Source organism: Lathamus discolor, chromosome 5 (assembly GCF_037157495.1).
Source record: "Lathamus discolor isolate bLatDis1 chromosome 5, bLatDis1.hap1, whole genome shotgun sequence".
NCBI classification, from domain to species: domain Eukaryota; kingdom Metazoa; phylum Chordata; class Aves; order Psittaciformes; family Psittacidae; genus Lathamus; species Lathamus discolor.
Window position 1 is genome coordinate 20,616,270 of NC_088888.1, and position 16,816 is coordinate 20,633,085.

A 16,816-nucleotide genomic window follows, 5' to 3' on the forward strand; every position below is an offset into this window, starting at 1 on the left:
CTGTGTTTACAGTTCCTTCATAATAGGGTCAGATTTTTCACGAGGGATTACTTATCCCCAAGGGACAGAAAAGGACAGGAAAACACCATGACATTTTTAAGAAAATTGTTTTTCTACTAATAGTGTGCACAATGAAAGCATGTTTGGTTCACTTCTAGAAAATAAATGCAGGAAAAAAAAAGATTTGGATGAAGTGGAAAAGAATGGGATTTGCTGGTAGCAAATAAAGAACATTTTTCACATCCTGAAATACCTAGCATGCTATTTGAAGTAGATATGATAATGATATGCACGATGTCAGTACCCAGAGAGATAGATAGAAGAAAGGAGTCACACTGTCTCCCACTAGATAATTAACCTCCCATTACCATCTGAGAGGATGGGACAAGATAAACTGTGTATGTGGCAGGTGGGAGGAGCAGAGCAAGGAGGATCAGGGACATGTAAAGGCAAGAAGCTAACCAGTATGCAAAATAGAGAAATAAGGGTCCAGAAAAATAAATGCTTCAGCTCACTGCCTCCTCTTTTCCCTATGGCAAGAGACAACATCAGTAAGCTGGTTCTAACCTCCCTCAGTTCTACTTAACCTTATTTAGGAGCACTCATGCTCCAGACCTCTACTTCTTACTAAAATCTTGTTATCATCTCCGAGAAAATGGGCAGTTATAATAGCTTTCATTTCACTTATGGGGTAGTGGAGGCCAAAACCATAAATGTATTCAGCGGTAAAAATCTTCTTTCTAGGATTTTTCCAAGCATTAAGTCATCTGACAGTTGTTTGATTCAACAGAATTTAGATATGAAAGGACTTCTGAAATATCCAGTAACCACCTACCTGACTTTTCAGGCACATGTTTCCTTTTAAAAATGAAACACAGAGTGACTCATTTCTAAACATGTTACAGAAGCTTAAGGCTATGCCTTATGGTAGGTCTCCAGGGAGAAAGGTCATAGGAGTTAGGCTTAAAGCATCCTTAGGTATTTGGGTCTTTGCCAACCTTTGTGGCTCCTGAATTTCAGCTTGCCTGAAAGTTGCTCAGCAAGAAACCTTGACTGTTCATAGGTGGAAAGAAAACATGTCTATCTGGTATAAAAATGACTGCATAACATCCTCAACTCAGGGCCTCTGCTTTGTCTAGAGAACACCTATATTACCTCTGATACGGAGTGTGCTACCTTCTCAAACTCCTTAAAGGTTTATTAAGTGGAGAACCAAATGTCATTACAAGACCTAGTTTATAAATAGGAGATGCTACAGGCAGGAAGGCTGATTAATTTTTTCTGGCTAACTCTGGACAAGGAAGGAGGCCTTTCACAAGGACTTGCTTGGCTTGACCTTGTTTCTTCAGTTTCCTGCGTCTACATCATAACAATAAATTCAGGGTCTATAAAATAACTCTGGTGCGTTCAGTAATATATTTATCTTGTTGAAAGCACAGATGTCCATTTCTTCAATGGAACAATAATAATAATAATAATAGCTTGTCTTCCTTGGAGACTGGAATGGTGTGAATAAAAGAGCTCTGCTGGACAGCAAAGTATGCCAAATAGGCATATTTATGTAGATGAGAAAAACAGCTTGTCACTTCTAATTGTCCAAATTATGTGTGATTCAGTTCTTTCTGAAGTTATATTTAAAATGTTGCTAAGAGGGTATAATGTGCAGCTAAGAATAAAAAAGGGTGTGAAATTGTTAGCTCCCCTGGTAGGTAGGTGGTGTTAATGAACATTTCATAAAGTTCTTGTTAATATCTTGTTAAATCTCTGTAGTGCTCAGGAAGTCTCTCACAGCAGTAACAGTCTCTCACTGAAGTAATGGTTCTTAAGAAATACACACAGGTTTTGATTTATTGCCTTTTTTTTTTCTTTTTCCTTCTTAATTATGACTTACAGAAATGATCTAAAATCAGAACTCCAGGACAGCAAGTGCTATGTTGGTGTCCCAAAATGGCATCCAAATCTGCTCATAGGGATCCCTGTGCACAGTCTGCAGCTGGCTCACTGGTTTCCTTGTGTGCTCAGCACCATGCATGTCTCCCCATGAAAATAGGTGCAGCAGACCCTTTTCTGCTTGTGTGGCAGACTTTGTAACAGGTCTTGCTTTCACAGCATGGTCCACAAGTCTGGCATTTGGGAACTGCTTGTTTAGACCTTTTCCGCCCTGTTAACTACTCTTGCCCTTATATGTGTGTATAAAAGGCCTGTTAGAATAGCTAGATTTAGGCTTTCATGTCTGCATCTTTGACATTGAGGCATTCAGAGGCTGTCATAAACACGCCCTAGTCTAACTAAAGGGCTTTTTTTTTTTTTTTTGCTAGGTTCCTGCATGGCATTATGCTGCTGACCTTCATTCTTGTTCAATTAACCAACTTGGTTAATAATCAGAGCTCCTTCAGCCTATGTCATACCTTTCTTTTCTGACAGGTATCTTGCAAATCTGGTTATTGGCATTTTAAGTGCAAGCTTCCTGCAGGCACTAGAGCATCCGACCTAGGGTCTTGCAAGTGGTGACTTCTCCAACATCCTGAAAACATAGTTTCTTTTCTGACTGTGGGCTTTAGCACTACAGAATTCACTTCATGGCTGACCTTCACATTTGTACTCACATTTTGTGTGGGATCTCATCTTCTAGGGGAGTTTATATCGTCAACTTTAGACATATATGATGAGTCTAACTGAGGTAGTCATGATAAGCTCAGTTTATAGCTAATGGAAATAGATACTTTTATAGTGACATTTGTCTGCTGTCTTTTCATCAGCAATTTGGGAATGAAGTGAATCATGACCTAGCCATATCTTTATCTTCTTTCTATTAATTATCAGGAGCACCTAGTATTCAGATGTGTCTACACTGGGTGAATCTCACCCCATGTGACTCTTGCTGCCAGGTGCTTGTAACGTCATCTACTTGTAATTTAGTTTTCATTGACATAATTGTAATTAAAAATCTCATTGGTTAGGTCTAGTTTGAGGTTAATGAGGGATTTTCTTCCCACGAACAACTTGTCTGAGTACTGGATTTGATCTGGCCTACAAAGCAGAATGAAAAGGGTTCTCAAGGCATGGAATCAGGCTAATGGTCTGGGTTTTTTTTAAATTGTCATGACATGTCTTTAAAGAAATCTGGATCACATATGTTTTAAAACCACAATGCAGGGTAAGCAATATTTTAAAGACTGAAGAACTGTCATAGAAATAGGATGTCTTAGTTCTACCTGTAGCAGTGTCTTTGTGGCTTTCAAGTCGCTTAGAGCCAGCCAGGCCCCCAGGAAATAATGTGTACTTGCAAAAGAGAGGATAGAGAGATAAAATGAATTCTCAGCATCTTGAAAATTAGTTTAACAAAAGTCTCAGGACTCAGTGCACAGCTGTAATGAAAGACAATTCAGAGAATTGATCTGAGGCTTAATTATCACAGCCATAAGAGGCTCTGTGACCTAAAAGAAAAAGACAAGAAACAGCAACCTCAGGTTTAATCTCACTAATGTCGACAGAGCTACAGCTAGCATGATCTGAGTCTCCAGTCTTTGTTTTTAACCATGAGTAATTCCAAGAGGACACAAAATGCAAGGCACCCAATGGACAATTTGATAGGTATGTTTCTGTCTTGGAAGAACTTAGCAACCCAATCCGTGTGCAACTTGCTGTGTTCTTGAATGCACAATTCAGGAGCTCGCTTTGCCTCTAATACAAAAGATTTTAACTCTCCACCTTTTTCTGTTGAAGCAGCACTTCTTGGCTGTTGTAATTTTTAAGTGTTAGTAATACCACACAAACTCTGGTTCAGAGCAGGAAAGGGTGAGGGCCTGTACACAATGAGTACACAAGTTGAAAAAAAGCTACAATACCAATTTTCTGCACAACAACTTAGGAGGAGGAGTGAGGAAACAACAGTTACTTTTCTTAACCATCTGGTCATCATTCAGGTTCCTGGTTTATACTCCAGATAAGGGTTTAATAATAATCCAATGGGCAAATGACTTTGAAAAGAATGATTCATTTACTGTGGTGAATAACAGATGTTCGTTTTGTGGACAGAACACATCATTGGTCAGATCTGTATATTGAATTATTGAGCCCCCTACTTAATGGTGTCAGGAAAAACCAATGTTTGTGGACAGATAAAAGTATTCTGGTAGATCTTCCTGCATCTCAACTCATCAGCTAAATTATAATCAACAATCACAGCTTTGGAGCAGCAAAGTGAGCAACCTCAAACACTAGCTGAGAAATTAGGGGCAGCAAAAAACATGACTTTTCAGACATTAAATACTTGATATTTTCCAGCAATAATTACAGACAAAAACTGCATAGAAGTGAGAGTGATAAATCTTATTGTCTTAAAATATTATTGATGCATTAAGAAATTGTCCTGTCTTGCCAAGAAAAGAGAGTCAAGCCAGCATCAGTCATGGACTAGACAGGATGTGAAAGACTTGACTTTCACGACATTCAGCTATCCCAAAGTTTGAGAGATAAAAAGCCTTTATATGGAACCAGTAAAATTCTGTGCTAATAGTTGAAGCAATTCGTACTCAATAACACAAATGGGCTACAAATAAGGAAAATTGTCACTGTGGGTGGGATGGGTCCCAGTTTTGGAAGGACTCTGCAGGCTTCTTGCTCCTGTGAAGCACCTCCACTGTTCCTGTGAGTGAGATGGAGGGAGAAAGTAGACAACTTGGAAATTCCTGGAGCCAGTCACACTGGGATGCTTCACTTTGGTACATGAGTGACGTACACTGACCAATAACTGGATGACAAAGGTTGTATGGCTGGTAGAGAAATGGAAGATTGCTGTGTATCTTACAAATAATTTTGGTGCTGCTGTGCTTACTTGGCTCCTGATTGGTGCAACCAGCAGGTACTATGATCTCTGAGAGGGGGAGCCTCTGGGATAAAAGTAATTTTAGTCAGCAGTTCCTGTCAGGCCAAGAATACATCATAAAAGGCATTCACAGGCATCCACTGACTACCATCTGGGAATAGGTTGAGCTTTATCACTTCATCCAAGCCACACAAACAAGATTTTTGTGCAGAGACAGTAGTGGGTTTAGGCAAATGCATAGGCAAGAGCACAGGTTAAGACTGTAATGCAGACATCCCTAGAAACCCTTACTCTCTTGACCTGAGTACTTACATCCAGTAGAGACTGTGAGTGAAAGCCATCAATCTGAATACACAAGACAAATAAAGAGATGCCCCAGGGTCAACCGGCAAGTCAAAATGAAAGCAGAGAAGAGAATTCAGATCTCTGAAGTACCAGCTAACCACTCAGTTCACTGGTTTGCACTTATCCTTCTACAACCCACCACTGAGGTTAACATGAGATATTTTCTGCCTCAAGTAATGCAGGCAAAGAAAAAGCTGAGATTTTGTTTATGAATGCAGATCTTTTTCGTGCAGGTTTACATATAGGCATGCATGTTTTTATAACAGAAATTACAATCCAAATTGATACCTGGCTTGTCTGTGCAAGTGTGCATGAGTGACCCAGGAATAATAAACTAACCCATGCATAATTCAGTGTTCACAAACAACTGTACAATACAAAACATCATACAGGGCAGTTCTTGTGGGCAGCTCTGTAATAATGAAAGTGCATTCACAAATCACCTTAAGGCAGTAAACCCAAATATCCAATACATATGACTTCTCCACAACAAGAGAGCTTGTACAGATCCTCTCATAAGCACCCCTTTCACCCCAGAGTATCAAGAAATTCCCACCAAAGATAGGGAAAAGCCTGGATCAGGTAACCTTTAGGCTGCAAAGCTGCAAAAGGTTATACATAAAGAATCATAGACTCATAGAATGGTTAGGGTTGGAAAGGACCTTAAGATCATCGAGTTCCAGGGGAAAGACAGTAATATTGAAGGTAATATAAAATGTATTCTGTGATGCCTGCTCCAGTGACCAGGGTGTTTTGTCCTTGTGTCAGAGCTGCTGAGACTGGTAACAATTAGCAGTGGGATAACAGCAGCCCTGAGCCTGGCAGCAATAAATGGAGCACTAACGAAAGTGAGGCATGTTTATGGTGGTTGTATGGAAACCATTCAAAAGAAAATGAAACATTTTACCTCTTGGATAACCTGCATAATCTAAAGCTGGACAATGCTGCCACACAACCTCACCTCACAACACTATTAAACTGCAAGAAGACAGGGTTATTAGATTTCATCACTGGTGTTGTCTCTGACTATCTGCTCTGCCATACCCAAGCTTCCATTACACACAGCATCTTTGGCAATGCCTTCAGGACATCAGGTGCTCTATGCTCTGTAGTGCCTAGACTGCCCTGAAGGAGAGGTCTTCCCTAGAAAAGCAGAGCATGTGTCAAGCGAGGGAGCACTCAGGACTTCCCATAGCTAAAATCTCAAAAGAGGCACAGGAACCTATCTCAGGCTCAGGAATATATCTTTTGGTGGGTTGATCAAGAGAAGGGGGATGGATCTAAAAACACAACTGCCCTTCATGGTGCAATTGGCATCCCTGCACCCTGCAGCTACTTTCCTCTGTGCTCTGTCCCATCCAAGCAACCATGACTTCTGTGCTATGCTCATGTCTCACCCACTAACCTGCTCTTTCATCTGTTTGCTTCCCAATCTATCCACCTGAAAAATCACATAGAAACTGACACAAGAACATCCACTCACTTATGTTAATTTAAATGATGAATCAATCTGGATCATCCCCTTGGGTCTGACTCTCATTTATATTTAAAATCACATTTCACAGATCCAGGAAATGGTAAATTAGATCTTTCCAATTAAAATGGCACTTTGCATTAATGCCAGAAGTCTGCTTATTTGTGTGGCAGCAATCAAACAAGCCCAACATGTTGATATCTTCATTCTCCAACTCTATTAAGAAGATCTTTAAAGAAAAATACTGAAAACATTTTAGCTGAAGAAGTAGAAAAAGCCGAACCCTTTAATGCATCTACTAGAAAAAAACCAAACTGGTCTGCAGATGATGTTATTTGCTTTTGGTATCTGATAGTGTTTGTTATCTTTGAGCTTACTCTCGCCTGCTTGCTTAATCTTTGGTGCTGAAATTGCTATATCTTCCTTATCCACAGGGAGACACCCATCAGGCCTTATTCTCAGTCTTGATTATCCTGTGCAGGAGAAGTCCATGCTCAAAAGATATGGGGTAGTAAAAGCTTTCAACAGTCTATATCTGGAACACAGGAAAGTAAGAAAGAATTAGAACTGATCTATTCCTGTAACTTGTATATCTAACCTCAGAGAGACTGGAGAAACTAACATTGCAAGACAGGTTTGTCCAACTTCTTAACAGCTCGGAACTGAATTATGTGGTCAGATAATAAACCATTTAAAAACATTTGATTAAGAAAAGAGAAACTGCTCAGTGTACAGATGGACTTATCAGTGGGTTGGAAGCGGCTCTTGGGATGCCTACAAGCAGCCCTATATTTAGGTTATAACATGCAAATGAAAATGTGCACATCCCACAAGAACTATTCCCTGAAAAACAACATAGACCAACCTATTTCAAACAGGTAAGTGGTCTTGTCCAGATCTAGTGCCTGCTTTATGGTACAGAGAGCCTCTTTAGCCTCAAGGGATGTAGCAGCTGCTGCATCCACAAAGGAGATGGAAAATCAGAGGAAATCCTTCTGCATCAGGAACATATAAGCCACTGCCATTCTTGACTTGGGGCTTAAGTGGAAGGAGCCCAGACCTCCCACCTGGCCTCCAGTATGAGAAAGACTGGACAACACTGACTGACCTGCTACCTAAATCTCTTAGTTTATGATTTAAGTTTCAATTCCAGCTGAAAATATGACAGTGCACCTACCTTCTTGGATGAGGTAAGTCTGTACAAATCTCTATTGTTTGAAGATATGATCCACTGACCTTAATCAAAATATGCTCATTTATGCCATGGAGTGTCTGGTGTATATTCAGTATTCTTCCATTATCTTGGTCTCTAGACTTTTATGAGGGGGAGAATGTGTGCAGATTGGAACTGCAGTTTAACTGAGAATTTCTCAATAAGAAATGGCTGAAGTGAGACTTGGCTTTTGTAAACAATTTACAGACAGTGCTGACTTTAAATATTCCCTATGATTCCTCTTTGGAGGCTCCCTAGAACATATTAAGACTCCTAAGAACAGCACTCTCCACTGCGAGGCAATGAAACGTGGTAATGACAGCAGGGTCAAGTGATCTTTGCTGGTATGTCCACACCACACAGCAGAGCATGGGCACAGAGACATCTAATTCAGCAGCATTGCAGCGAGCAGCACAAGGATAGGGGGGCTTTTCCAAGGAAGCCTGCTGCTTTTAAACCAAAGCTAGTTTCTCCAGAGACAGCTGCAGTGCATCATTCAGAAGTACCAGCTTAGGTAGGAATAGGTCAGTGCTAGTCCATGCGCCTGTGTTGCACAGGGTAGATACGTCCCTGCTTTTTCCAGCTCCCACTGTGACTGGGCTGTTAGAATTCTAAAAAATTTCCACCTTCATCAAAACCAAGCATAGAACCAAAAAATATCTTGGGTGAAGTGTAGAAAAAAGAGGTATTTAAACAAACAAAGGGTATAGAAATAAGTAGTTTGAGTCTGGCACTTATATTTTGGGGTAGAAAAACTATAAATATTTTACAAAATGTGAGAGTAAAGAAAAAAATGTTTGAGTTTCTACCTCTTTGTAAAGAAAAGAATTGTCTTGGATTGAGCCCTTCCCTGGGAGTGTTTGCAAACAAAACACTACACATCTGCCAAAATTGAAACTGACCTAAAGTAAAAGCAAAAGTGATTGCTTTATTTCCATCAACATAGAAGACTAATCAGAGGCCTATATGCAGGGTGAGTAAAGACTTCTAGGATGTGATTCAGCTGACATCTCAGTATGCAACTGTATACACAGTGTTCAGGTGAAATTAATCTTATTCTAAAAGTGGGTCACACAAATCATACCCTTGATGTCCTTCAGTTAATTTATATAGACATGCATAATATTGGGTGAGATTAGTTCTTTGCTTAATCTTTAACAAACCAATCTGCAACATTACAGTGCCCTTTTCAGTCAGACTAAACATTTTAAAGAACAGTGGAAGCAGAAACAAAATTTTAGAGCTGGATGAGATAAGGGAAAGTTGGAACTGCCCTGTGCTATCTGTGCAGTGATGGTGATTCCCTATGTTTGTTGTACACTGAAAGATTTTACCAAAGCTACCTTGCACCTATAATTCACCACTGCATGCCTACAGACACAAGCACTACCTAGAGCTTAGCATGATGTGCCTCATGAAGCTTCAGCACTTAGACGTCTTTTTCTACACAGAGATACAATAGATGGGAACGAGATTACCTCTGGGAAAGTGGCAGCCTCACAAACCACTTCTCATTTTCTGCAACAGCTGTGTGGATGCTGTTACCAGCTAGATACAGCAGCTACTCTAAGGGATTGTGAGAGTGCTCACAGCATGCTGACAGTACTCCACTGCACTAGTAAAGTGTATTAGAGATCTTATTTCTGAAACTATTGTGCAAATCTTCAGTAGTGACTTTTCTCAGTACTTCTGGGAGCTACAGAATAAGGAACATTCTTTACATTTCATGACTGAAAAAGTTGAATTATGGCGAAGTGAAAGGCTAAAGAGAGATCTTACTCCTCCTTCCAAGATTTGCCAGCCTAAATGTGTTGGTCCAGAATACAACTGTTATTCCAATAAAATAAGCCTTTATTTCCTTGGGAAAGTAATACGAGCCTTATACTTGCTAGGAGGGTTTCCTGGTATAGCAATACCAATTGAAATTATCTGGCAAATACTTCCTTGTGCAGATAAGGTTTGAATTACTCCACAAACACATGCTCCTACAGCAAGATCCTATGTTCTCTCTCCCTACGTCACAGTTTTTCATACATATAACCTATTGCATTGAAAATCCTGTTCCTACCGTATTGCGTACCGCTGTGTGTGTCTGTGTGCATGCAGAGTTTTTGTGTCCTTCATTTCTCAGAAGTGCCCTGACCCACAGCAACTTAAACTGTACAGTGAGTCAACAGACATCCAACCCAAGACCTAAAGTAACCCTCCTGTGCACATCTCATTGAAGCCCTAGATTAGGGCTGCAAAGCTGAAAGTTTGTCCAGAGTGAATCAACAGATTGCTTTGCAGGTCTCAAACCAGATACAAGGTCAGTCACACCAGACCCTGCTTAATCAGCTGGCTTTGCTCGTAAATACGATAAGGAAGGGCAAGGCTGGGAGACTGACGCAGCTCCTACTGGCAGTCTCTGATGGCTCCCTTTTATTGCAAAGCAAGCAGTGTGGAAGACTGGAGGTGAGAAACTTGCTCTCCCACCCGCAGTTTGACTTCCTTTCTGCGCTCGTTTATTTGTGTAATGGTATTGCACAGTTGTGCCAGCTGTACGTGCAGCTACACCCTTTAAAACAAATCAGTCAGGCCTGATGTAACTTAACTAAGATCAGCAAAGCTTAACCATGTTCTGCATGGTAGCCGGTGTCCTCAGGGCTCTGATACAGTGGCAATTGATCTGTAGGTGTCTCAGCCCCCCTGTGTAGGGGCTAATGACCTCAAAATTGTTACTAGCTACCCAGCAGGTGCTTACTAGGGTTTGGGGCCAGGATTTGAAGCCTTTGCCCTTCCTGAACCACAGCTGCTATATAGCTTTTTCAGTCTCTGAAGGTACATTTGTCCTGCTTGACGTAACTATTTAACATTCACAGCCCCTGTACCTTCGCAAGTGAACTATAGAGTCAACCACTGGCTCTCTTCTTTCTAGTCCTGCAACAAACATTTAACTCAGGAGGCTGAGAAGGACTACTGTTGGTTTAGCCTAGGCTTTTGCTGTGATATAGATTGAAATCCCTTGATTTTAATCACACAGAAATATGAACCTGTGTTGCTTTGACCTAAATGACTTCCCTAACCATTTGGCTATTGGCTGTTTTGAGGTGTCTCTCTTGGGATTCCACAAGCAGAAAAATCATATGTAGGTGTCTCTGACACAGGAATTGTGGCCAAGTGCTGTGTGGAAGGTTCCTTTCTGAGTCAGTCAGACATTTCTTCGTTTATCCTTTATCCTTTCTCTTTTAATTTCTGCTTGGTTTTACAAGCTCACATGGACAATTTTTTGCTGAAGAACAAAAGAGGACTCCTAGTTCTGTATCTAAGCATTCCCATACATTATCTGTGGAACATGTTTACCTTTCTTAGGGCTAAGGGCTCCACTGCAGGACAAGTCCACCTAATACCAAGATGTAGTGCCTGAGAACCAACAAGCATCCAGACCAGTGAGAGCTAACTTGAAGACATCTGTGACAAGAATTGTTCAAACCACTGGCTGCTGCTATTCAAGCACTAGACTATAATTTCTTTTCCTGTTGTAGTAATTCCTTAAGGGCTAAATCCACATAAAGATTTACACATGTAGTGATTCGTCAAGACAGATGGCAGGTAGTAGTTCCCCTACTTTACAGCCAAGTTAATTTATGAACAATGAAACAACTTCAAGAGTGGCTGAGATGGCCTGCCCATGAACCTTAGGTAGATGACATTCATGTCATACTGCTGGCCTGTCCTACCTGAGTCAGTGCAAAGACTTGAAAAGTCCTTCCCAGAAATTACTTCCACGTGCTTTATTTCGTATTTTTCAAGACAGAGCTGTACTTGTAATGTAGACCAGACAGAGTCACTTCGCTATGCCTGAATAAGAATGGGGTCCTGTCCAGCTGTTTAGCTCCTTTTTTCTCTTACTGGCTCAGGTAGCTCCTTTCATTGAATCCCACTGTCACTTACTTCATGCACAGCAAGGAATATTGTAATTTTACCCAGAGAATTAGAGGGTATATAGGGGTGATGCAGATAGAGTGCTAAATATCCTTATTTTTTAAATCATGCCGGAATTCAGTGACAGGTCTTGAAATTTCCAAAGTTTTAGTCCAGTGTCACAAAACAAACGCTATGCAGTACATGCTTTTGTGGCTACTAGTTGTCATTATATTTTATGTCACATCAAAAGATATCCTCATATTCAATCTGTGTGCTTTCAACTCGCTGCTCAGCTGAAACATTCTGTTCTGAGATCAAAAGATGGCAGTAACATGGAACAAATAGCAGGAACACCCAGGGTTGCTGGATCTCAAAAGAGATCCCTGGGAAAGACTATTTCTCAATTCCCTGGCTTGCTTGTTGTTGCACAGTACTTCCTGGATTACTGCAGCTAACACTGTCTCAAAAGGAAGACAAACTTGTGTGAAGCCATCACCACCTTCCTTCAGGATTTTCCTGAAGATCTCCAGTGTTGCCAATTTCCTCAAATTACCCACAAGCCAAAGGAGTTTGGAGCATGGCTGCAGCCAACAATACACTTTCCAGTGAATTTCAACCCATCTGACACTGTCTGGACCTCTCATGGAAAAGACCAGAGAATTGGAACTGATGCAGATATTGGGGGCATCTCAACTCTCTCTAGAGTTGGGAATCTGAGAGTTAACATCATAAAGAGAAGAGAACAGGAGCAGGAAAAGTAGTCCCTGCAAATCCTCTGCTCCTGCCCCTTCTCTTTATTTTTTATACAATCCTAGTCTCAGCATAGCAGAGAAGGACACTGCTGTACATACTTCTTTCTGGCACAGGAGAAGGATTTGAGAACACAGGGGAAATGCAAGAGGAACAAAGCTGATTTTGGCCTGCGAGTGGTGAGGGAACTCATCAGAAAGCGATATTGATTAGGCAGAAGCAAGACAAGAAGAAAGGATGAGAAAGAAATGCTTTATGAAGAAGAAATATTGAAAAATTGATTTATTTGCTGGGAAAAGGGTTGGAGCCCTGTGGGGAGTGTGCTGTAAGAATTAGTGGGAACCTTAACACACTTGGGAACATTGGCAGCAATATTTCTTCTTTTCACACAAACACACAGAGACACAATATTGTGCACTGCAACAACAGTTCAAAATTCAAGAGGCAAAGTTCAAAGTAATTGAAAACTATGACTCAGGATATTTTAATCTCTGGTCTTGAAAGTGCTTTAAGACTTCAAACATCCTCTTGTCCAAATGGTGATGATGCTTGAGTCTCCTTATTAAAAAAGATCTGAGATGGAGCATTATTTTGGGTACACTCAAGCTGGTTATGTTCAAGTAAAGTCTTGACTTACATTCATTGCTTATTAAGGAGCAATTCTCTCTTATTTTGAAGCCCATAACTAATTAAACTTTGCATTGTGCTTTGCAAAACCATGTAAAACCAAGCTGCTAGGCACTGTCTATGATAGTTCCAGTACATCAAGCAGTCATTCATCCCATTTGCTGTCTGGGATTATATTTTTCTGCACTATACATAATAAAATTAACATTTATAGATTTTAACCCAAAGCTTATTGATTTAAATTTGCATTTGGAAAGCACCCTTCTTTATCTGGTTGAGGAGTAGGTCATCTTTAGTACTAGGATAATGTTCTAACCAATCTGTGGATCCAAAAGAACACCAGGAAAAGGAATTACCAACATTAATCTGGAGGAGAACTTAAATGCTTTAAAAATAGTGTCTTGGAAATCCAACCTGTAATAGAATTCCTTATAGAATAATAGCAATTATGGTACGATCATGACTTTTTGATCAGTAGCTATTTAAATCAGGTTAATCCTAATTCTTCATTATATTGAAAGTTCCCTCAATTACACATTCTTTATTTATCATAGCCAGCTGGGCAAATGCTTCCTCACTGGATGTCTGCTTGTCTCAACTCATCCTTTCTTTTTGACCCTATGCTTACTGTGTGCCTCCTTGTTCTGTTTCCACATCTGTGTCTTCAGTTTTGCCTCTGGTGGCAGATTTGTACAATCCTGACTTTATGCATTGGGCCTTTCTATTCACTCAGATACACGGCTGTCTGAAACCTTTCCATAATCACTGACTAAATATGGACCGATTAATTTATGGTTTTTAAAGGCATCACCAAAATGAAATGTATGAACGTAGTCAAGTTTGAAAGAAATGTATGAACCCGGTCAAGTTTGAATAGCAGGCTCCTTATTAAAGAGTAACAAACTCCACAGGCTTTTCTCCTTCTCCACATATTCTTTCTTATTATTTTCTCTCCCTTTGTTTTCATCTGTTATAGCTTACTTTGGTAAGCATGGTCTTGTTTTAATTTAGAGATTTTGGACACTTATGTTACTCAAGAACTAAATCTTACGTTCCAGTAAGTTTAAGTTAGTAGTAGAGAAGAAACAAGTTACATATTATCATAAAAATAAAAAAAAAAAAACCCTCAAAGCCTCTCTAACTTAGACTACACTGCTTTTGTCAAAGAGGCAGGTCCAGCACCTAGTCCCAGGCAGTATGGATCTATCAATTTTTTACTGTGAATGTCTTCTTCTACAACTTCCCTTAAAAATAAAGGTATCTTAGCTCAAAACAGGAATAAAAAGGTTTGGAAACCATATCTGCACATATATTAACATCAGCAACTTTAGAATAGAATAATCCTTTGAAACCTTGTGCAGCATTGAAGATCTTAAAATAGTTTTCATTTTCCTTGTCCTATTCCAGTATGCAAAGTTTCTGAAAACCATATTGCTGCTATATTCTCCAATAACAGTGACAGTTTTTCAGTGGCTTTTACAACATGCATTGACCTCAGAGGTATGAGAGATCACCTCTACCTGCTTAGTGCTAGCTTAAAACATGTGTATCAGTTTATCTCTGAAAATAACCCCCAATAAAAACCCCAACCAAACCAGCTGTTTGAATCTCAGTTCTGAGAGATGACAATTTTTAAGAGCATAGATATCATTCCATTGTAATCACTCATCTTTCTGAGAATCCTTTGAAACTTTGCCCAGAACTGCGCAGCATGACAGATAGTTGCCTAGACATTCAAACTTAATTCCATTTCAACTGTAAGTTTCCACAGACATATGTGACACATTGAAAAAAAAAAAAAAAAAAAAAAAAAAGAAGAAACTTCCTAAAACAACAAAGGTGCTCAAGCAGTCATAAAAATCATATGCCCTGATGTTACCTCACACAGCCAGGATGGAAGGAAGGGGTGACACTACCACAAAACTGTATCACAAAGGTACTGAAAAAGACCTTTTTTTTTTTTTTATTGCATCCCTCTCTTCCATCAGCCAGAATTTTTATTTTCAGAGGTAGCAAGCTCATAAGATCTAATTTTACTAAAATTTTGCCCTGAGTCAACTCGTAAGTAGCCGCCTGTACCAGTGTAAGCCTCTAATTTAGAAAGGGTAAACCAAAATGAGGTTTGCCTTACCTGAAACATGTAAGAGATGTGTCTTTGAATCCTTTTGGTGGAACTTGTAGTCAGATACATAACAATGATGGGAAACTTCATCAAGCTGAAAAGTTGAACATTACTGCACATTTTTTGAATGGCACAATGATCTCTGAACATCTGAAGGATCGATCTCCCCCCCACCTAATTGTATGTGCTCTGTACCACCCTTTGTATAAAGCTGTTCTTTGATTGTAAGATAAAAAATTATTACTGTCTACAAATTTCCAAGTTCAATAGAACCTAAATTTTGGCAATAGCTGCATAGATAAAGGAAAATTCTGTAACTTTTTATGAAAAATAAACACTTATAGGCCAGCCCATTGAGCTCACTCAGACTGGGAAAATCCATTTCTTTTCTGGGAAGAATCAGGTCTTCCTGCTAGGAGTGCAACCTGAGCATTAATAGAGATAGTTTGGAGACATCACAGGCTGTAGACTATGAGCAGGATGGCTTGACCTTGAAATAAAGAATGGTTGAGGTTAGAAGGGATCTCTGGAGGTCACCTGTTTGAACATCCCTGCTCAAGCAGGATCGCCTGGAGACAGTTGCCTAAGACTGTGTCAAGACAGCTTTTAAGTATCTTCAAGGGCGGAGACTCCACTGCCCCTCTGAGCAACCTGTGTCAGTGCTCAGTCATTCTCGTAGTGAAAAATTGCTCCCTGGTGTTTAAGAGGAACTTCTTGTGTTTCAGTTTTCCCACTGTGTTTTGCCCTGTCACTGAGCACCACTGAAAAGAGTGTGGCTCCATGCTTTTTACACCTTCTCTGCAGATATTTAGATACATTGGTAAGATCCCCCTGAGCCTTCTCTAGGCTAAGAGTCCGAGCTCAATTTACAGCTGGGATATCAGTTGTTAGGTAAGATCTCATCAGACAGTCACTGTGGGAAAAGCAGTATCCTGGATTTTTTTGACTCCAAGACCATCATGGAAGAAAGAGTTTTGACTCCAAGACCATCATGGAAAAAAGGGCTTTTTTGTTCTAGTGTAAGGAACTTAAAATACTATAGTCAACTAGATTATTAAAAACTGTGCAGTCTGTACTATGTTGCTGTAATAACTTATTACATATTTCTGGATTTTCTCTCCCCAAGTGGTAAACATCTCTTTTGGACTAGCTGAAAGAGCCAGCGCAAAAAACACTGAGGCTAAAATCGGACTTGTCCTTGGAGTAGGGGAGCTAGAGAGAGGCCTATTTTCTTGCTTTAAGGGATTGATTTACTAGGAAACTGTACAAAGGTCAGAAGCATGTTATGTTCTATGTAATTGGGAAAAAGCCTCTGGACACTGATTTTACATAAATATTTACAACTACCGTTACTAACCAAACCTGATCCCAGCCCCTGGTCCTCCTAAGAAAAAAAAACTGATAGTAAGGAAGAATTGACATGTGAAGAATAAGAGCAGTGAAAGTCTTACCCAAAAGACTAATGAATCACCAATGAAACTGCACTCTTATCTGAGCAGGAAGAGATATTATATGAAAAAAAACCCCAAGGAGCATCTGTAATTTTCCAAT

The 16,816-nt window shown here is 39.9% G+C and overlaps 1 long non-coding RNA gene across 1 annotated transcript in view; it reads left to right on the top strand.

Annotated features, from left to right (window-relative positions):
* The window catches only part of LOC136014890 (uncharacterized), a 78,277-nt gene that overhangs the window by 57,558 nt on the left and 3,903 nt on the right, over nucleotides 1-16,816 (top strand). The window lies entirely within an intron of this gene.